At 46.9% G+C, this 22,189-nt stretch overlaps 2 long non-coding RNA genes and 2 pseudogenes across 8 annotated transcripts; all 4 read left to right on the top strand.

Annotated features, from left to right (window-relative positions):
* The window catches only part of LOC120647521, a 34,034-nt pseudogene extending 25,586 nt beyond the window's left edge, over nt 1-8,448 (top strand).
* LOC120699206 lies at nt 53-1,757 on the top strand. 4 transcript variants are annotated; one of them, XR_005685807.1, is made up of 4 exons: nt 53-288; nt 382-466; nt 548-603; nt 1,466-1,757. It is a non-coding gene; the product is annotated as an uncharacterized LOC120699206 (long non-coding RNA). The 4 variants fall into 4 exon arrangements; XR_005685573.1 differs by lacking the exon at nt 548-603 and having other exon boundaries at nt 54-288; nt 382-471; nt 1,466-1,748; XR_005685435.1 differs by lacking the exon at nt 548-603 and having other exon boundaries at nt 55-288; nt 1,466-1,741.
* LOC120697992 lies at nt 2,582-6,747 on the top strand. 4 transcript variants are annotated; one of them, XR_005685148.1, is made up of 4 exons: nt 2,582-5,278; nt 5,372-5,456; nt 5,538-5,593; nt 6,456-6,747. It is a non-coding gene; the product is annotated as an uncharacterized LOC120697992 (long non-coding RNA). The 4 variants fall into 4 exon arrangements; XR_005684868.1 differs by lacking the exon at nt 5,538-5,593 and having other exon boundaries at nt 5,372-5,461; nt 6,456-6,739; XR_005684774.1 differs by lacking the exon at nt 5,538-5,593 and having other exon boundaries at nt 6,456-6,731.
* Nucleotides 8,449-12,352: 3,904 nt separating the features above from the next.
* On the top strand, nt 12,353-16,166 carry LOC120647532 (annotated as a pseudogene).
* The last annotated feature ends 6,023 nt before the right edge of the window (nt 16,167-22,189 follow it).

The following is a 22,189-nucleotide window of genomic DNA, read 5'->3' on the forward strand; positions in this document are numbered from 1 at the left end:
CCCAAATATTTTACCTGGGTGTAGGGCCTAGCTGTCATCTCCTCTTCCTTCTCCTGTGCTTATCCTCGCTCCCGAAGCCTCCCGAACCGGCCAGCTCACTTCCGTGCTCAAGTCGCCCACGCCTCTCCCTCTCCCTCTCGTGCGTGTGCTGAGCCATGGCTGCCACGGCCACGAGCCGAGCTCGCCCCTGCCGGAGCCCCATGTCCCCCAAACCCTAGCCCCCTTCCTCCATTGCTGCCGCCACCCCAAGCTCCGCTTGCCGCCGGCCGCCGTCGATTGCCTCCTCCGGTGAGTCTCGCTCCGATTCGTCGCGCCAACGGCTTCCTCTCACCCTCCTCCATCGATTTGGGCCTTCACCCATCCTCCTCCCCCTCCCTGCAGGTGCCCCGCTGGAGCTCTCCTATCGGCGCTGCCTGTTCTTGTTGCGCCGTCCCCTCCGCCGCCGTTCCTGCAGTCTGTGTCGCCGGTGAGGTTCGCCGGCTACTACCCTCCCTTGTGCGTGTGCCTGTGATCCTAAAGCTCCTCTACTTGTGCTGCTACGCTGAAGCACGGCCGCTTGCTGGTCACCTGCGTGCGTGTTCTGTGGAGAAGAGAAGATGAACAGTAGAAGCTAATAACAATCCTTATTGTACTTGTGTGTGTTTGAGTTTGCAAAAATCATAGGAAAATAAATATAGATCCAAAAATAGTGAAACTTGTTTTGTTAGTTTCCTCTTGCTTAGATCTACTTGAGAAAAATGTTGTTTTGCATGTTACTTTGCTGTAGATTTACTTATGCTTTAATGTTGAAAAAGTGAGATAAATGCTTAGTTAGTTGTGTACTGTTCTAAAAATGTCAAACCAAATTTTGCTAGACTCCTTGTGAAGTGTAGTTTCCAGTGGTACAACTTGCTCATATGTTTGCCTGCTATTTGTTAAGGTTTTAGTGTGTTTTCATGCTTGCTGTCTGAAATGTTGTTTTTTGCATAACTTTTTGCAGAAGAACGATAAAATGGTGAAACCAATTTTGTTAGTTTTGTTTTCTTGTCTAGCTTCTGTGGTAATTTTCTTAGATTTTTTTTCAGTTAAGTTTGCATGCCTTTTCTGAATTTACTTGTATAGGATAGCCGAAACTTGTAACATTAATAGTTAATTCTAGGAAAATGCTTTTGATGTAAATCCAAATTTTCATGAGTTCCTTGTAATGTTCTTTGCTTTCTCAATTTAATTTGTGATTTATGTTTGTTTTATAAGTTTATTTCCTAATTCTTGCTCTAGTTTCCTCGTTCGTGTTTGCATAGTGATTGGTTGTTGTCGCGTGTGTTACGTTTGTGCATCATCGCATATGTGCCATTCATTATTCACGTCTTGTCACCCTTGCATAATCTAGGATATCACACTAATGCATGCATCTCATTTCATGCATAGCATTTGTTGCACAATCAGGGCATCATGCTAATTCTGGCATCTCATTCATGCATTATAGTGACTGAACCGTCGGAGAACGAACCCGTTGAGCCTGCCGAGTCCGTCGAGCCTGAACCCGGAATCCCGTTCATGGTCGAGCCCGAAGTTAACCCAGGCAAGCAGCTAAGCATGATTCTTTACTCCTATTTAATCTGAGTTAGTTAGTTACATCACCGGGTAATATGGGGTTATATAGTATGTATGTATTGCATTTTGATACCTATTCTCTTGCATTACCCTTCTTTGAATTGTTATCCATGTCCTTGTCACTTGTTAGTTAGTTAACAACTTAATCTGATTAGATGCTTAGTCCTGCTTAGAATACTCATTTTGCTTGCTCGAAAGTAATGGTTTGGAGTATCACACTTACCTGTTTATCCTTGATCGCACTTGAGCCGGGGCTAGTATAAGTTGGTAGTATCGAGATTCGAGCGGAATGTTAGGGCCTAGAGAATGAAGTCACATGGGCATAGTCCGCTTGGATCGATTAAGGACCGAGTGGACGACGTCGGTTTTGAGCACCTTTCCGTGCTACCACATATCCAATATAATGGAACGGATAAGCCAATTACCTTCTTTGACTTGCTCATTGATGTGCAGTCCTAGCTACGTGGCTACAGGCTATGCAGAGAGGCTTAGTGTGTCCCCAGGTGGACTTATGTGTAGGAAAGTTTAGAGATGTCCCTGGTGGAACTAAGTCTCTACTCGTAAGCTAGGTGTGAGGTTCAATGATCGAGCCATGTTGGGAACGGTTGTCGCGAGTGCCCCCTTATCCAACTTTGGCCGGTTGGGTGAGTCGCATGGTCCTCGCGTCGTGTGGGTAAAGTAGTACACCCTTGCAAGGTTATAACCAATTCGAATTGCCGCGCTCTCGGTTATGAGCAAGCTCATTATCCCATGAACTCCTCATAGATTATCGTTTATGATGGGAACGGTTCTTGTTACATCTATGATCAGTTATAGATGATGTTACTCTCTTAATCAACTAAAAGTGTTTGGGGGTTTGGGCAACTTTAATTAATTTTGTTAGAAGAGCTCATGCTTATGCAATAATTACTTAACCTTAAAGCTTTTACTTGAGCCATTGCATTATCCTTGTTTATTTATTTGCGTAAGTCTTGCGGAGTACCTTTGTACTCAGGGTGCTTCTAACCCTAGTTGCAGGTGAACCCGAAGTGGTGTTCGGCCACTTCTACCCCGCCGATTTAGGCGCGGGGGAGGAGTAGGTCGTTGAGGCTGGGATGGTGTCCTTGAGCAAGACATCATCATTGTAGTAAGTTTCTTCGTAATCGAACTCCGTGAGAGCATGTAAATATAATAATCCTTAAGTTTTTGATTAATATGGTTTCCGTGAGCCCAAGGTTTGTAATGAAGTTAGGGTGAACCCACCTATATCAAATTTGTAATAATAAGTGAATAAAATTGCTCTTTGTGGATCATCAGCAATGTATGCGTTGGTATAACGGTACGTGTGCTTAATCCTGGGCATGTGGCAAACACGTACCGGGACTACCGGATTTGCTCTCGTTCTGGGTGAAGTGTGTTGATTAAGTGCCTCTAAGGCGTGGATTAGCATGTGGCATGTCGAGAGACGGACGCGTGCTAGCCCTCGTCTTAAAGGATTAATCAATAATTTCACCTAAACCGAGGGTAAATTGGGCGGTTCTCACAACGGGTATCAGAGCTAAGGTTTCATGAAGTGAACCTAAAATTGGCTTAGTGGGTTGAGAGTCAAATAAAATTTGACTACTTGCACTAAGATTTTCTTTGGTTAAAAATTTGAACTTAAGGTAAAATGCTAACTTTCTTCCTTTGTCTTAGAGCTAATTCTTTCTTACTGCTTCACTTGTTTAATTAAGATGTGCTTAACCCCTCTTGTCTTCATGAGTAGCGGGAGCGTAGGAAAACCTTCTTACCCTTTGGAAACCTGTTGAGCCATCTACCGGGGTTGAGAGGGAGGGAATCACCCATTGTCCTGAGTGCTAGTAGGAGGGTTGTAGCGCTGCTGGGCAATACAGTTGCTTCGGGTCGTAAGGGAGTGCTAGGACGTTAAGGTGTGCTCACGATGTGAGGAGACGTCATGTTGCATTCATACTTTGCATGCATGCATCATATCATACATATTGTGTTGCTTTGGGTGTTTGCTAATATTTTCGTATAAGTCTCTTCACACCTTTGCACATCTCACTTTTGATAGACTTAGTATGGTTAGAAACGTAGGAAAACATATGCGTGTTTTTGAACAAAACCTAATTACTTGTTCAAACAATTGATATGCAGAGTTTTGAATCTAAGTTTCACTTTCTAAGGTTCTATAACCTTTCCTGACATTTCTTGCCATCATAAATGTTAGCTTCAAAGACAATTTGGAGAAATATATAGGTCATCTTTGTCTCTCGGGTCATACATTTGAATGCTCGACGATAATCCATCCCGATGATTCTTGATAACTAGAAGCATCATGTTGTTCTTCTAGTGTTCATGTTCGTTCATTTCTAATCGCTTTGATTCATACACCTAACTCCGATCTGTTTACATTCTTGCTCAAATAAACATGAATAAGGTCGCATATTTATTGCATTACATAATCACATGTTGTTTGGGTGTGGGTTTGACATAGTGAAATCCGCATGATAGACTAACTGACGTTATGTGTCCCGTATGTCTGCGTAAAGCTTTTGATGTTTTTGAAATCTGAAAAACCTCTCTCTCAATTTGTGCTACTTGGGTTGCTCCCTATGATTTTCTTTTGTAATGGTGATCATTTCACGAACTATAGTGCCGCGACGGAACCTAGGGCCTCGTATGGACTGCAGTCATACGACTGTGCCACTGGGTGCGCGCTGGTGCTTAAGTATGTGTGGATATGAACTACAACTGTCTTTTCATGCAACTCTTAAAATGTTTTTCTCTACCTCGTCTTCTTTAAGGGGGTAGGCTCTAGACGAATAACGATGCGAATGGGTTGTCTTAGTGTTGAGTTTCTAGGGGTATTTGTACACTAACTGGCATGTCAACATGTGCATCTTGCATCATGCAACTCAATTAATAAGCAATATCGAGCAAGAATGTTCTTGAGAAAAACTTGCCTTGATACCCTTCCTTTTCAGTTTCCACGAGCTCCTTAAGAACTCACCTTGACATCTTCTCTGTATAGGATCACCGCCAAATTGAGAATTTGATTCTTCCAGAACTTCGAACCTCTCTTCTCTGCCAAATCTTACTATGTGCCAGCATTAGAATAGTTAACCGGCCCTTTTCAGCCGACTTTGATGGTGATTATGTTCACATATATTATCCACAGTCACTCGCTGCAGACAATCTGGTTGTTATGAAACTTATTTCTTCCGGACCCATGTCGAGCAAGGAATTAGCAAATCAGCTAGCAATGTTTATACCATTAAACCCAGCTATGTTGATTAATCTAGAGACTAGCACCCACTTCGACCGATTCTTGTCCCTGAGTTTATCGATTATTATCATTTATCTCATCTCCACTTAAATCTCGGGACGAGATTTCTTTAAGGGGGTAGGATTGTAACACCCCAAATATTTTACCTGGGTGTAGGGCCTAGCTGTCATCTCCTCTTCCTTCTCCCGTGCTTATCCTCGCTCCCGAAGCCTCCCGAACCGGCCAGCTCACTTCCGTGCTCAAGTCGCCCACGCCTCTCCCTCTCCCTCTCGTGCGTGTGCTGAGCCATGGCTGCCACGGCCACGAGCCGAGCTCGCCCCTGCCGGAGCCCCATGTCCCCCAAACCCTAGCCCCCTTCCTCCATTGCTGCCGCCACCCCAAGCTCCGCTTGCCGCCGGCCGCCGTCGATTGCCTCCTCCGGTGAGTCTCGCTCCGATTCGTCGCGCCAACGGCTTCCTCTCACCCTCCTCCATCGATTTGGGCCTTCACCCATCCTCCTCCCCCTCCCTGCAGGTGCCCCGCTGGAGCTCTCCTATCGGCGCTGCCTGTTCTTGTTGCGCCGTCCCCTCCGCCGCCGTTCCTGCAGTCTGTGTCGCCGGTGAGGTTCGCCGGCTACTACCCTCCCTTGTGCGTGTGCCTGTGATCCTAAAGCTCCTCTACTTGTGCTGCTACGCTGAAGCACGGCCGCTTGCTGGTCACCTGCGTGCGTGTTCTGTGGAGAAGAGAAGATGAACAGTAGAAGCTAATAACAATCCTTATTGTACTTGTGTGTGTTTGAGTTTGCAAAAATCATAGGAAAATAAATATAGATCCAAAAATAGTGAAACTTGTTTTGTTAGTTTCCTCTTGCTTAGATCTACTTGAGAAAAATGTTGTTTTGCATGTTACTTTGCTGTAGATTTACTTATGCTTTAATGTTGAAAAAGTGAGATAAATGCTTAGTTAGTTGTGTACTGTTCTAAAAATGTCAAACCAAATTTTGCTAGACTCCTTGTGAAGTGTAGTTTCCAGTGGTACAACTTGCTCATATGTTTGCCTGCTATTTGTTAAGGTTTTAGTGTGTTTTCATGCTTGCTGTCTGAAATGTTGTTTTTTGCATAACTTTTTGCAGAAGAACGATAAAATGGTGAAACCAATTTTGTTAGTTTTGTTTTCTTGTCTAGCTTCTGTGGTAATTTTCTTAGATTTTTTTTCAGTTAAGTTTGCATGCCTTTTCTGAATTTACTTGTATAGGATAGCCGAAACTTGTAACATTAATAGTTAATTCTAGGAAAATGCTTTTGATGTAAATCCAAATTTTCATGAGTTCCTTGTAATGTTCTTTGCTTTCTCAATTTAATTTGTGATTTATGTTTGTTTTATAAGTTTATTTCCTAATTCTTGCTCTAGTTTCCTCGTTCGTGTTTGCATAGTGATTGGTTGTTGTCGCGTGTGTTACGTTTGTGCATCATCGCATATGTGCCATTCATTATTCACGTCTTGTCACCCTTGCATAATCTAGGATATCACACTAATGCATGCATCTCATTTCATGCATAGCATTTGTTGCACAATCAGGGCATCATGCTAATTCTGGCATCTCATTCATGCATTATAGTGACTGAACCGTCGGAGAACGAACCCGTTGAGCCTGCCGAGTCCGTCGAGCCTGAACCCGGAATCCCGTTCATGGTCGAGCCCGAAGTTAACCCAGGCAAGCAGCTAAGCATGATTCTTTACTCCTATTTAATCTGAGTTAGTTAGTTACATCACCGGGTAATATGGGGTTATATAGTATGTATGTATTGCATTTTGATACCTATTCTCTTGCATTACCCTTCTTTGAATTGTTATCCATGTCCTTGTCACTTGTTAGTTAGTTAACAACTTAATCTGATTAGATGCTTAGTCCTGCTTAGAATACTCATTTTGCTTGCTCGAAAGTAATGGTTTGGAGTATCACACTTACCTGTTTATCCTTGATCGCACTTGAGCCGGGGCTAGTATAAGTTGGTAGTATCGAGATTCGAGCGGAATGTTAGGGCCTAGAGAATGAAGTCACATGGGCATAGTCCGCTTGGATCGATTAAGGACCGAGTGGACGACGTCGGTTTTGAGCACCTTTCCGTGCTACCACATATCCAATATAATGGAACGGATAAGCCAATTACCTTCTTTGACTTGCTCATTGATGTGCAGTCCTAGCTACGTGGCTACAGGCTATGCAGAGAGGCTTAGTGTGTCCCCAGGTGGACTTATGTGTAGGAAAGTTTAGAGATGTCCCTGGTGGAACTAAGTCTCTACTCGTAAGCTAGGTGTGAGGTTCAATGATCGAGCCATGTTGGGAACGGTTGTCGCGAGTGCCCCCTTATCCAACTTTGGCCGGTTGGGTGAGTCGCATGGTCCTCGCGTCGTGTGGGTAAAGTAGTACACCCTTGCAAGGTTATAACCAATTCGAATTGCCGCGCTCTCGGTTATGAGCAAGCTCATTATCCCATGAACTCCTCATAGATTATCGTTTATGATGGGAACGGTTCTTGTTACATCTATGATCAGTTATAGATGATGTTACTCTCTTAATCAACTAAAAGTGTTTGGGGGTTTGGGCAACTTTAATTAATTTTGTTAGAAGAGCTCATGCTTATGCAATAATTACTTAACCTTAAAGCTTTTACTTGAGCCATTGCATTATCCTTGTTTATTTATTTGCGTAAGTCTTGCGGAGTACCTTTGTACTCAGGGTGCTTCTAACCCTAGTTGCAGGTGAACCCGAAGTGGTGTTCGGCCACTTCTACCCCGCCGATTTAGGCGCGGGGGAGGAGTAGGTCGTTGAGGCTGGGATGGTGTCCTTGAGCAAGACATCATCATTGTAGTAAGTTTCTTCGTAATCGAACTCCGTGAGAGCATGTAAATATAATAATCCTTAAGTTTTTGATTAATATGGTTTCCGTGAGCCCAAGGTTTGTAATGAAGTTAGGGTGAACCCACCTATATCAAATTTGTAATAATAAGTGAATAAAATTGCTCTTTGTGGATCATCAGCAATGTATGCGTTGGTATAACGGTACGTGTGCTTAATCCTGGGCATGTGGCAAACACGTACCGGGACTACCGGATTTGCTCTCGTTCTGGGTGAAGTGTGTTGATTAAGTGCCTCTAAGGCGTGGATTAGCATGTGGCATGTCGAGAGACGGACGCGTGCTAGCCCTCGTCTTAAAGGATTAATCAATAATTTCACCTAAACCGAGGGTAAATTGGGCGGTTCTCACAGACGGCTTCGAGGTGCGTGAGGAGTGAGTGCGCCTGGGCATGCTGTTCCGCCGTCTGGTGGAGCCGCTGAACATTACCGGCACTCTAAGAACGAGGACAAGTACACCCAGAAGTAGCACGAGCAGCTGTAGCGCGCCCCCTTCGGGTCCAGCCTGGACTCCTGCTTCTGGGCGGTGGCCGAGGACTCGAGGGACAGGGTGGCCAAGCTCGAAAGTGATGCACAGGAATGGTATAGTTCTGGAAGTTTTGGCAAGGACGTTCCGTCTTTTGTGGCGTGGTGGAGGATGCTCCCCGAGCAGCACAAGTTGGCGTCCTGCATCGACGAACTTGTGTCTTTGTAAAGGGATTTTCACTGATGAGGTAGGTTCAAATGTTATTGTAGAAGACCTCATATCCATGGAAATTAAGTATGCTGGTCTGCATGCAGGTATATTTTATAATAAGCAGGCCACCACGGTGGTGGTAATTTTCAACCTGTTTAGTTAACTCATAAATAAAAGAGATCATGTTCGGAAACAGGTGCTTGAGACATGCTATTGCTGAATTGTTTGACATTCGAAAAATGCACAATGTACCTGCAGGCGGGCATCACACAAATGTACCAGCATTCAGCAAGGAGTACTGGACAGCTAACTGATACTTTGCTAAGATCATTATTTTTTATTGATGGTATGAACAAATACAATGCAAGATAACTTCGGAACAAACTTTTGCAGACCGTGTCTTATTTATATGTTGAAAATAAAGCAGTTTCTGAGTCTCCAAAATGTAATGAAAGATGCTAGAATTTGAAGGTTTCATATCATCCATTCATCAGTGTAGTTTGGGTTAAGAAACATTCATCGTTGATTATATAACACACACACACACAGAGGCGTGGGTAGTGGACAGCAGTCAAGGAACCGAACAAATACGCCATCTTTATTTACGGTCAGATGAATTGGAGGTGGTTAAGGGTTATCTAGAAAGGCTGATCCTAAATGACGGTTCCTGAAACTGTTGTACTCGGATGAATTCGTCTTAGCGGTTAATCGTCCAAAATATGGAAATTCAATTTGCCTACTTAACGTATGCTACTGCCATAGTGCCATCTAGCTTTACTAACACACTTGCTCCTTTAATTTCTTTCACTGCAAAATATATTTTAATTACCGAACTCATAGTACTGTTTAAACAATCATAAAATTGTTCATTCCTCTATCGTGTAAATGGTGCGCCCAGACACTAGTATATATAATACAAGCATGAAGAGGACCGACCTTTAGATATCTGATGAATAACTAATTTAACTACGTATCTACTGTTTTTATTTACATATTTAACTTCTCTCTCTCTAAAGACATGCATACTGGCCTCATATGGTTTATTATTATCATTATTGGGCCACCCCACCCACCCAAAAAAAAAAACTTGATGTTCAAGTATCTAAGACCGCCAGCGTTTGCATAAATGCTCGTCAAATTTGACTAAGATTACTTCATCAAATTGCTTTACTACTACTCTTTTGTTGGTTACCTCCTTTGTCTGCAAATATAAATGCAGGTGCGCTACTGACACCAAGCAAGGACTGCCCTGCCCAACGTGACGTGAAGAATAAATAAATAAATAAATAAATAAATAAATAAGAAGAAAGAGAGACAACTCAGAGGAAGACCCGACGATATGGTTTGGAAAAAAAAAATTCTGTCAGAAAGATATGCATGTCTAGACAACTAATTCCGTATATACTTACTTAGTGCACTCGATGGATGCTGTGAGATGCATGTCAGAAAAAATTCTATGCTTCCTATTTATTTCTGCCTTTGTTTGGTATATTCAAATCTCTGTTCTCTCTGCCTAGCCTAGCTTTCATCTCTGCCGTCCGGTGAAAATCCAATGCATGCCTCAGATAGCAAAAATTGCACCCAGCTGCTGCACTAGACTCGCTCCCAAATCAAAATGCCACATTCACGCTTGCAAAAACTTGTGCTGAGAATGTTTCTTTTCTAAAAGACGAGACATTAGGCTGCTGTTTTAGCTTCTGCCATCACTTGGTAGAAACTAATAATCGCCGATCGCGACCTGAACCACAAGTCACCAAACAGTCAGATTTAGGAACTCAAAATGAAATTATCGATCAGTTACTTCGTATGGAAACTCAGTTAGTTGTAGTGTTGCTTCCCAAAAATTTGCTGCAACGCTGAACATTCTGCACTGCTTAACTCCCTCAAAAAAAAATAACTCCCTCAAAAAAAATTCTGCACTGCTTAACACAACTGGCTCTAGCATTGTTGGTTATTATCTATATGAGTGTCCCTAACATTGTTTGCATAACAGTACAAACCATACTGAGTTCAGAAGCCATACAAGTCAACTTCAAAACAATTCGTACATCCTAAATAATTCACAAACACCTGATGAGATTTACCCAGTGACTACCCAAACCTAACACCTGATGGGAGTTGCTGCATGTCAACCCTTCAAATCACAGACTGCAAGACTGTCTCAGTAGATGGATAGAGAGCAACACTAAGCCACTAACCTGTTTAGTTTCATCTTTTCTCTTCGGAAGAAGAAATCCCATCGTAGGGACAAAATGAAAAATGGTAGTACATGTAACCTTTAAGGGTGTTTCTGCTCTCGACAACATGACACACCTCTTCTGAAAAAAAAAACCTGACCTGTGACTGCGAGCACACAAACTGAACGAATTCCTTCCCTCACTGTCCCCGAGCAAGTTCCTAAGTCAGGAAGCAGCAACAAAGCGAATATATAGTTAGAGGGAGGATATTAATACTCAGAAGGAAAACCACTTCCATCCAAAAAAATGCACTTTTGGCAAATTCAGGAACTGATAGAGCAGGAAGCACCAAGTCCAATAAGCACACACAAAGCAAAAGCTCTTCATCAGAGCAAAACCCCCAATTAAATGCCAGAATCCAAGATGGAGCTCACCTCTTCGATGTTTGGGAACACCCTAGGCCTTCAGCCTAAGGATAGAGGATCTAAGTGTTCTTCACCTCGCAAAAAATGAAGGAAGAGCATGCCAAGAGTTTGGAACAAGTAATGGCTAGTGAAGGATATCAGTGGTCGCAAATATGCCAAACCGTAACTAGAAAATTGCAGATGTGCAACAGGGAGTATTAGCAGAACACAGCTTACAAGAAGTGGGTATTCTTATTCAGGCCATGCGTAGGTTGAACATTTAACATCACTGTATCATCATTAACAAAGAAATAACAGCTAGCCTGGATTTCTTTTGGGAATGTCGCACTAAACAACATCTTAAGTTGCAACACACATCTTAAGTTATGTACGAGTCAGGGGAACTACTCTGATTCATGTATTGCAACTACAAGTTATATTAAATACCTAAGCTTAGCAATAGTTTGAAGGCTTGTCTTGTGTGGAACTCTTAACATATAAAAAGATTGTGCTAGAATGATATAACATATATTCTGGATTAACCTTGCAGTCTGGTATAACTACAGTTTTTTTTTTAATGAGAGCTCAATTGATGAACCTAGCATTCTATTCTAGAAGCACAATTTCAATGTAAACCTCGCAATTCTGTACACAGGGTTAGTTTAGACAAATTCATGCCAGGCAAACAACCTAAACAGAGGCAATCAAGCTATTAACTAAATAGTGCTGATGGTCTATTAATGAATCAACCATGTCAAATCCTTTGCAGAATCATTCTCCAAAAGAAGAAAGAATCAGACCTGCTGAGTAATCGGCGCTCCTCCATAAGCAACAACCACTCTAACACCTGCCAAGGTCGTGGCGACGGGGGCCGGGACCTCGCGGCCGGACGTCTCGACGGGGATGTCCTCGTATGCGTCGAAGTTAAAAACTTGATCGGGGGAGAGACGTCCCCTTGACTTTGTCTTAAAGAAGTTGGTGCCGCGACTCGAACCGGGCTGGGAGGGGTCCGGCTTCCGATTCCACGACCACGGGCTGCCGGTTCCGAAGGTGCTGGACCCGCCGGTGGCAGGGCGGGAGAAGAGGCCGGCGACGGAGCGGGGAGGCGGGGCGCGGTGGAAGACGAGGCAGAGGAAGGGGAACGGAATGCAACGGAACAGAACGGAACGGAGGAAAAAAAAGTCCAACCACCTGCACTGCACACGAGGATCATCGGACGGCGCACAGAAGTTGCACCAATCTCAAAAGTAGGATTCCCGTGTCCGGTCATTGGTGTGCACCTCCTCCTCCACAAGCATCACGCTGACCCGGTCGCCGCCAACGGTTTCACGTTGAGCCAGGATGGAATGGAGGCCCAATTTGGACAACCACGTGGACGCCGGCGACCCGACCTCCCGCGCCGTCCGCTTCAGCGACGGCGCCGAGTACGTGGACCCGGACCCTGGCCACTCGATGCAGGCCATCTACGAGCCGGTGTACGGCACACCGTTCGTGGACGCCGCCACGACGCCCATCACCCCGGCGGGCGTCCCGGCGCCGCCCATGTCCGGCTTCGCGCAGCAGGCCGAGAAGGAGAGCGCCGGCATGTCGACGCAGCCCAAACGGCTGTTCGTGCACTCCGCCACCTCCCACGGCCTCGTCAGCAGCGACAGCAAGGAGCTGGTGGCGGGGCTCCCGCAGCGGACCATCTTCGACGCCCTCCACGACGGGGGGTTCTCCTTCGGGTCTACTACCAGTACCCGCCGTCGACGCTCTTCTACCGGAGCCCCCGCCAGCTCAAGTACGCCGGCTGCTTCCACGCCTTCGACCTCCACTTCGCGCGCCACTGCCGGGAAGGGCGGCTGCCGAGCTACGTCGTCCCGGAGCAGCGCTACTTCGACCTCGACATCCTCCCGGGGAACGACGACCACCATGCGACGCAATCGCCAAATTAAAACGCCAAATTAAACGTAATAGCTGTCATTTGAACACATCGAGCACATTAGTTTAATGATTTAATTTGATGGTCCTCTCTCAACCCACAGACTGATCAAAATAACACCAGTAGTCCCACGAGAAGGTGGGCGCAGGTGGTACAAGCACGACAATTACTTGAAAATACCTGATCGAAATAACACCAGTAGTCCCATGAGAAGGTGGGCGCAGGTGATACAAGCACGACAATTACTTGAAAATATAAAGCAAAACGCATGAAACGAACATGGCACCATTTATGCCATTTCGAGTGATTTTGGTAATCAAATGACAACGCAATCAATGGGACTAATATGATTGTTAAGATGACCATTCTCAGTCTTTTAGATTCAAGTGATGACAAAAAGAAAGAGAAGATAGGCGTAGCTAGACCCAAAGGCCCGCCCCTACGGTGGTTCCGCTAACCGATTAGCGGACGGGGGTCGAGGGGGAGCCGCCCCTCGCGGATCTCAGGACAGCGCCCTGAAAACTCTTCGGTCCAAAGGAAAGAATTGAAGAGACCGTGAAAAAATCCAAGTCAATGAAATCAAGACAGAGATACATCAGTAGCACCGGAAGAACCGATGCTATAGGCATCGGTGCATCCGATGGTTGTCGGATGATCCGATGGCCTGGCTTTTGATGCAAGCCTGTGAGGCACCGGTTGAACCGACGGATCCACGAAAGGCATCGGTGCATTGGGCATACTATGTTCCAGAGACGATGTAAAGTGCCCAGGCGAAGATTCTTCAGCACCGGATGAATCGATGATGCATCGGAGCAAAGCACCGGTGTAATGACGTCAGCAGAAGAGGAGAATGCTGTGAGTGACCGGTTTAACCGACGGGAAAGCATCGGTTCAACTGGTGGTCACTGTGTCAGCTGTCAGGAGTTCAACGGCTACTTCGGGTATTAGAGTGACCGGATGAACCGACGCTACCCCTGTCAGAAGCATCGGTTCATCCGATGATACGTAGTTTTTCTGCTGACCGTTGGAGCAACGGCTACAAGACTTGGTGGCCTATATATACGCCTCACCCCGGCCATTTGAAGCTTGCTGGAGTCCAAGAAAGTCACATACACACCCAAGAACCACTCCAAGCCTTCCAAGAGCTTAGTATTCATATCCTTAGCCCTTAGCACACTTTAAGAGTGTTGTGTAAAGGATTAGCTCTTAGTGAGTGAGATTGCAAGGCCTTGAGCCTTTGTGCTGTGGTTCATTAGCGAACCAAAACAAGAGTTTGGTGCGCCGGCACCTTGGAGCGTGAAGCTCGCCGGTAACGTCATCGACCCTCCGACTTGGTGTGGAGCGGCGACGACATCTTTGTGCGGGGGATGTGGAGACCCCCATCCTTTGTGGAGAAGCTCCTTAGTGGAACCCGGGGCCAAGGTGACCGTGATTGTGTTCACGGAAGAGACTTTGTGGCCGAGTAGCAATACTCTTAGTGAGTGCTACAACAACGTGGATGTAGGTGTGCCTTTGTGGCAAACCGAACCACGGGTTAAACACCCGCGTCAAGAGTTTGCTATCTCATATCCCTCTCGTTAAGTTTCCGTATTTCATACTAGCAATTTGTGTGCCTTTACTTTTATAGAATAGTTTTTGATAGGAAAAGGCTATAGGTTGCTAAACTCTTTTGGGATAGGGGTTTCACACTAGAACAACCTAGTTGCACATCTAGATAACATGTTTTAGTTTAAGTTTTGTGCAAACTAGTTGGAGCCATAGGTCTAAATTTTTATTAGTGACTAATTCACCCCCTCCCCCTCTTAGGCTAGAGCACCCGATCACTTTTAACGCAACAAGAAACAACAAGTTTTACAAACCGAGTTCAAAAATGCATACATAATTTACAAAAATTTACAATGGTTGCAGCCGAAGTGCGAACGGAAAGAACCTACAACTACCCTAGCTTTTCTGGTTCTGAAATTTCACAACCGGTCGGACCGGTCAACCCTGCACTGACCAACCCTACCGGTCAGACCGGTCCACTGACCAGTTAGACCGGTCCAAACAAAACAGACAGGTTGCACATCCTGCCCATGAGGGTGCAACCCGACTAATCCCCTAACCTAAGGGTCTCGCTCCACCACCTCTCACCCCTCTGCATCCCGGCGGATGAACTTGACACAGCAGGGGCAGAAGTCAACGTCCGGATGTCCTGAAATATTTGGTGGCAACAAACCCTGAGCAACTAATACTCAGCAAGACTTACCCGACTATTGGGTATACTTAGCCCACATATCTAAACATGCAAAGCTTTCTATTTAGTAGTTTATTTTGCGGAAAAGCAACTAAAGTGGATCCTAAATTTCAATAGTTTTAGCTCAATATTCTATGTAAACAATTATCAACTATCATTTGCATATCTAAAACAACCATGATGAACATTGAATATTAGATCTGAACAGTCATCATCATATGTATCATTCTTATTCCACCTCATTACTACGATGCGACTCGGTGAACCCGGTTTGTAAAACTTGTTGTTTCTTGTTGTGTTTTGCTTTATATTTTCAAGTAATTGTCGTGCTTGTACCACATGCGCACAACTTCGCGTGGGACTATTCGATCGGGCCGTGGATTGAGAGAGGACCGTCAAATTAAACCATTAATCTAATGTGTTCGATGTATTCAAATGACGACCATTATGTTTAATTTAGTGTTTTAATTTGACGGTTCGTCACACACCCGAGGTGTACGAGGTGCTGCGGTCGGGCCCGCAGTGGGAGGAGACTCTGCTCGTCGTCACCTACGACGAGCACGGCGGGTTCTACGACCACATGCCCAAGCCCGCCGGCGCCGCCGTCGTGCCAAGCCCCGACGGCCGCGCCCTTCTTCTTCGGCTTCGACCGCCTCGGCTTCCGCGTCCCGGCGCTGCTCGTCTCGCCGTGGATCGACCCCGGGACCGTGCTGCACAGGCCGCCGCACGGGCCATACCCGACGTCGGAGTTCGAGCACTCCTCCATCCCGGCCACCGTCAAGAAGTTCTTCAACCTCAGCAGCTTCCTCACCAAGCGCGACGCCTGGGCCGGCACCTTCGACTGCGTCCTCACGCCGCGCACGGACTGCCCACGCACCCTGCCTCAGCAGGTGAAGCTGCGGCGCACGGTGGCGGCGGAGCACGCTCCACTGTCGGAGTGCCAGGAGGAGCTGGTGCGGCTCGCCGCCGTGCTCAACGGCGACCACACAGTTCCTTGAAGCCCCGGCAGCAGGCGAGGCAGCACGAAAGTGAAAGTCGACAGACAGACAGACAGACAGACACACACACACAATGCCTATCAGCCTACAAGCCCTAGAGCTCTAGAGTCCTCAGCCCTGCAGCCAGCCAGCCACCTCCTAGCTCTAGCTCAACACACACACAGCACGACACAACCGGTACACATGACAACATCATCAGACAATGCATGATGCGCTACGCACTACTCCAGTACACACAGTACACGGACTCCTGCTACGCTGCCTCTACGTTACAGAGATGAGATCCGATCAGAGACCACTACGCTCTGCGCTACCGTCCAAAGTCCCCCAGCCCCTCCTCGTGACCTCGTCGGCCGGCGACAAGCGTACGTCTTCTTGCACGGAAAGAGGAAGGGGAAGGCACACCTGACTTCGGATTGACCGCGCCGCACACTACGGGAACGGCAAATTTACTGTATGTCTAGACCTTTGCCGTGTGCAGTGTGCAGGATATCGAGCACATGGTAAAGAGTGTATTTGCCGTGTGCCACACGAAAAACACACTGCAAACACAACACGCACGGCAATCACCTCTTTTGTCGTGTGCAGGTCAGAAAGACACACGGCAGTGAATTTTTGCCGTGGGCCGGATCACGCCACAAGGCAAAAAAACACCACCATTTATTTCAAACTCAACCCCCTCCCTTATCCACTCTTGTCTTATCCTCTCCACCGGCCGCTCCTCTCCTTCTCCCCATCGGCGGCCTCTCCTTCTCCCCATCGGCGCGGCGCATGGCCTACACCTCCTGCTTGCTGCCCCTCTCCTCCCCCCTTCGCTCGCCCCTCACTTGCTATAGTGGGGAGCGGCGGCGGGGCGAGGGGTGGCGGCAGCGGCGGCACAGGGGGAGGGGAGCGGCGGCACAGGGGGAGGGGAGCGGCGGCGCAGGGGGAGGGGAGGCGGCGGCCGGGCGAGGGGAGCGGCGGCCGAGCGAGGAGCAGTGGCGACGGCATCAGCCAAGGCGAGGAGCAGTGGCGGTGGCCGGCGACCGGCTCGAGGAGCAGCGACAGCGACCGGGCGAGGGGAGCGGCGGCCAAGCGAGGAGCAACGGCAGCGATGCAGGCCGGTGAGTGGCTCTTTCGCTTCAGATCTGATGAAGCAGGGTGGTGGAGCGGCGGCGGTGTCAGCCGAGGTGAGGAACAGCAGCAGCGGTCGGCGCAAGGAGAAACGGCGGCGGCCGGGCGAGGAGCAACAGCGGCTGCCGGGCGAGGAGCAGAGCCGGCGGCCGGTGGGGGCGCCTGTGGGCGGTGGCTTCACGGCCACGGGCGGTTGCCAGGATGTGGCCGGCGGCCGGCAGGACCACCTGCGAGCGCCGTCCCCTCCCCTCCTCTCCTGGCGAAGACGGCCACCTGGAGGAGCTCCTCCTGCATGTCGTGGACGGTGGCGGCGACGCGGGCGGATCCGTCCTGGCGAGGGCGAATCCGTCCTCGGCAGGCAGCGGAGCAGGCGGATTCGGCGGCGGCCTCCACCCCTCCCTCCATGGCCATGGTGAGCGGCGGATCTCGGCAGCGCGGGCGGATCCGGTGGCGGCGTCCTCCCCTCCCTCCATGGCCACGACGTGCGGCGGATCCCGGCGAAGCTGGCGGCACCGTCTCTCCCCGAGAGCAGCGGCGACGGGGCGGCTCTGGCCTTCCCTCGACGGCCTTCCCTCGGTGGCGGCGGCGGCGGACGTGGTGGCTTTTTTTATTTATTCTAAAATTTTTTGCCGAGTGCCACTTAAACACATGGCGAACTGTTTGTCGTGTGCCTGAAAAAAGGCACACGGCAAAAGAGCTCTTTGCCAATGTTTGTATACCGTGAGCCTTTTGCCGTGTGTTACGGCAAAGGGTTTGTCGTGTGTTTACTGGGCTTTGCCGTGTGCAACAGGCACACGGCAAACCCCCCGTCTCCGGTAGTGACACTACCACCACCACACAAACACATGCTTCGGACAACGAGCTGGGCTTAGCTTTGCCTGTCTTTGACGACGACTCCGCACTGTTGGCTAGCAGCTAGCCTTGGGTGGCGTCGCCGTCGTCTTCTTCGTCGTCGGGTGCCGGGCGATCCTGCCGAGGTACTGGGCGGTGGAGTCGGCGGTGACCCCGTCGCGCGCCGGCGAAAAGACGGCGGCGTCGCACTCCAGCTTCAGCAGCCGGAAGTGACGCGCCAGCGCCAGCGCCACCGTGCCCTGCGCGCGCATCGATCGTCGTCATCACATCATCAAGGACATCACATCAAATCTGGATTAACCCAACCAAACAATGCGAGCTACTCGTAGCTGCAGCTTCCATCACGCGTCCTTGTGGTCATGCGGTTCATCGTGGCGTCTCACTCTCACCTGGATCTTGGCCTGGACGATGTGGATGACCATCTTGGAGCCGTGCACATTCCAGCCGCAACCCTCCACAGGTCGTAGTAGAGCCGGCGAGCCGCCTCCGGCGTGGTGAAGTTGATGAAGGCGTAGCCGAAGTTGCACCTACGTCTGCCCATCATCAACCACAGTTACATCACAGTCTCACATAGAATCTCGTTTAATGGCAATCGAATTGGTTTGAAATAATGGAGAAGCAAACAAACATGATACTACGTACTAGCACCGTAGCTCGTATAAATCAGTTGATCAGGTGGTTTGCCTATGCAAGTGCTAGACAACAAGAAACATAAAAGCAAACACACATGAGTTCGTCAGCTGGTTTACTTATACCAGACAAGAAGTAACATAAAGAAACCCAATTTTGTTCCCCTAAAAAATTATTGACATCAATGCAAGTTCCATCTTGTGCTGTTTCTTCTCTTAGTTGTTTGGATTATCCCAAAGAGAACAGCGGAAGTAGCCTGCATTTTTGTGTGTACGTACAGAAGTAGAAGGAAAGGGGAAAAAGATCGACTGCGAAAGTTCACTTTCATCAACCCTACTCCTTTCAGCTTCCTTTTTTTTTGACGGTCACCAGGGGGGAGCATCCCCATCTGAATTTCATTAATAGGGCTTTTGGCAGCCAAAATACACATTACATTTTGCGCAAGTTGGGAAAAACCAAGGGGAGAGGAGAGAACACCGCGATACAACAAAGAACTAAGAGAACTCACTTCAAAGATAAAGCCATAACACTAGATTTTTTTTAGATAATGGATGAAAAGCATCCGGCCTCTACGCCCAAGGGCTTACACAGCCAATTATTACAGGATTCGCATAAATAGAAAAATAGAGGAGAGTGAAGCCGTTCTCAAAGATAAAATTACAGCAAACGATAAAAAGTGTTCCATCCTCCCTTGATGAACTCCAAAGCGATAGTCTCTATGTTTCTGCTCATCAAGGAAAGTGCTGTCTTGGCTTGCTCCTCACGCTGCAGCTGCGCCCAGAAACGTAACCAGTACGTCCCCCCGAAAATAACCTGCAAAATCGAATGGTATTTGACTTTGTGAAAAATTATATCATTCCGGCATCTCCAGATTGCCCAGCAAACAGCAGCCACTCCCACCCAAATCAAATTTCTAATCTTTTTAGATTGATTAGAAAGCCATGAGCCAAACATATGCCTAATCGAATTAGGTGGAGTCAAACCTGTAGCGTAAGAAATTATCCTCCAAACCATTCTCGCGTACGGGCAGTCTAAGAAAAGATGATCTATAGACTCATTAATATTACAACCACAACATTTTTGCCTACCCGTCCAGTTTTTTTTAGTGAGATTATCTTTTGTTAAAATCACTCCCTTTTGCATATACCAAAGGAAGATTTTAATTTTGAGAGGAATCTTTAGTTTCCAAATACTCTTAGGTCGAAAAGGTGGGTTTCTATCTATCAGATGTAGATAGAGAGAGCGAACTGTATATGACCTGGATGTGGTCATATTCCATTTGAAATTATCAGGCTCGTCCACTAAGTTGACATGGGCGCATTGCGCTACAAGGTTTTGCCATTCAAGCAGTTTATTATCCACCAACGCTCTCCTGAAGGATACCTGGAGAGGCGATGTGGCCATAACTTTAGCCACTGTTGCGTGTGAATCCCTCACTATATTATAGATTGATGGATATTTAACTTTGAAAGGTCTGTCTCCTATCCATGTATCTTCCCAGAATCTAGTCTTGGACCCATCATTTACCTCAAAAGAGCCAAGGCTGAACACCTCATCTTTAATCTTCATGAGGCCTCTCCAAAAATGAGAGTCATAGGGTCTTGCCTTTACCTGGGTTAGTGACTTGGAATGTAGATATTTATTAGTTAGCAGCTTTTGCCACATGCCATCGGTATGCAGCAAGTTTACAAGCCACTTAGCCAATAAACACTTATTCTGCAATTGCAGATTTACGATTCCAAGTCCTCCTTGGTCCTTAGGACGACACAAGATGGCCCACTTGACAAGTCGGTATTTATGTTTATCCGATGATCCTTGCCAGAAAAACCTTGATCTAAATTTGTCAAGGTTTTTGAGAACCCCTTTGGGTATTTCAAAGAAGGACATCATGAACATGGGTAGGCTACTAAGTACTGAGTTTAAGAGGACTAGCCTCCCTCCATAGGACAGATATTTTGCTTTCCAACAAGAGAGCTTTTTCTCGAAGCGTTCCTCTATTTTTCTCCATTCAGAATTTAGGAGTTGCCTGTGGTGCATAGGGATCCCTAGATATCTGAAGGGATATTCACCAGCATTACAGCCAAAGAGATTAGTGTAGGTATCTTTCATCTCTTTGGTGGCACCAAAACAGAATATTTCGCTTTTGTGGAAGTTGATCTTGAGACCCGATAATTGCTCGAAAGCACATAGCAAAAGTTTGAGATTTTTGCTTGTTCTAGGTCATGGTCAATAAAGATGATAGTGTCATCTGCATATTGCAGTATTGATAAACCATCCTCTACAAGATGAGGAATGACACCTCTTATTTGATCATCGGCTTTTGCTCTCTTGATCAGGAGAGTCAGCATATCAGCCACGATGTTAAATAAGATGGGTGACATAGGGTCCCCTTGACGGAGTCCCCTCTTAGTTTGGAAGTATGGGCCGACATCATCGTTAACCTTGATTCCCACACTTCCTCCTGTCACCATACATTCAATCCACCTACACCACTTGGAGGAGAACCCCTTCATGCGTAGGGTTTGCTGCAGGAATGGCCATTTGACCTTATCATACGCCTTTTCGAAATCGATCTTAAGAATGATCCCATCTCGATTTTTGGTATGTAGTTCATGGATAGTTTCGTGTAGGATGACTACTCCTTCCATTATATTCCTGCCAGGCATAAAAGCTGTTTGTGTGGGGCTAACCACCGTCTTAGCTACATGGTTCAATCTGTTTGTGGCAACTTTAGTGAAGATTTTAAAGCTGACATTAAGGACACAAATGGGTCTATATTGTTGAATCCTAGTAGCGTCAGCCACTTTCGGGATAAGGGTAACGATCCCAAAATTTAGGCTGAAGAGGTTTAGGTCCTCCCGGTGGAAGTCTGAAAAGAGAGCCATTAGGTCATCCTTGATCACATTCCAGAATACCTGATAAAATTCTGCGGGGAAACCGTCAGGTCCCGGAGCCTTATTATGCTCCATCTGAAACACCGCATTTCGCACTTCGGCCTCATCAAATTGATTAGTAAGTGCCTGATTTTCCTCTAGGGAGACTTGGGGAATATCCCCGATTTGATCCTCCCGTAGTGAAATTTCCGATTCAACCGGAGGTCCAAAGAGATTCTTATAATAATATGTGATATGGCTCTTAAGTTGGTCAACTCCGATAACCCTTCCTTGATCATTCTCAAGTTTGAAGATATGTTGTTTTCTATGTTTACCATTAGCTACTAGATGGAAGAACCTAGTATTATTGTCTCCTTCTAGTAGCATTTTGACCTTTGCCCTTTCGTACCATTTTATCTCTTCTTCTCTTAAGAGAGACACTAGACTCTCTTTTAGGTAGTGTTTCAGATCCAACTCCTGAGCGGAGAGAGGAATCGCCTCCGCTTTCTTATCCAGTTTCTCAAGAATAGCGAGAAGTCTTTTCTTCTCTTTTCT

This window comes from Panicum virgatum, chromosome 1K (genome assembly GCF_016808335.1).
Source record: "Panicum virgatum strain AP13 chromosome 1K, P.virgatum_v5, whole genome shotgun sequence".
Lineage (NCBI taxonomy): Eukaryota > Viridiplantae > Streptophyta > Magnoliopsida > Poales > Poaceae > Panicum > Panicum virgatum.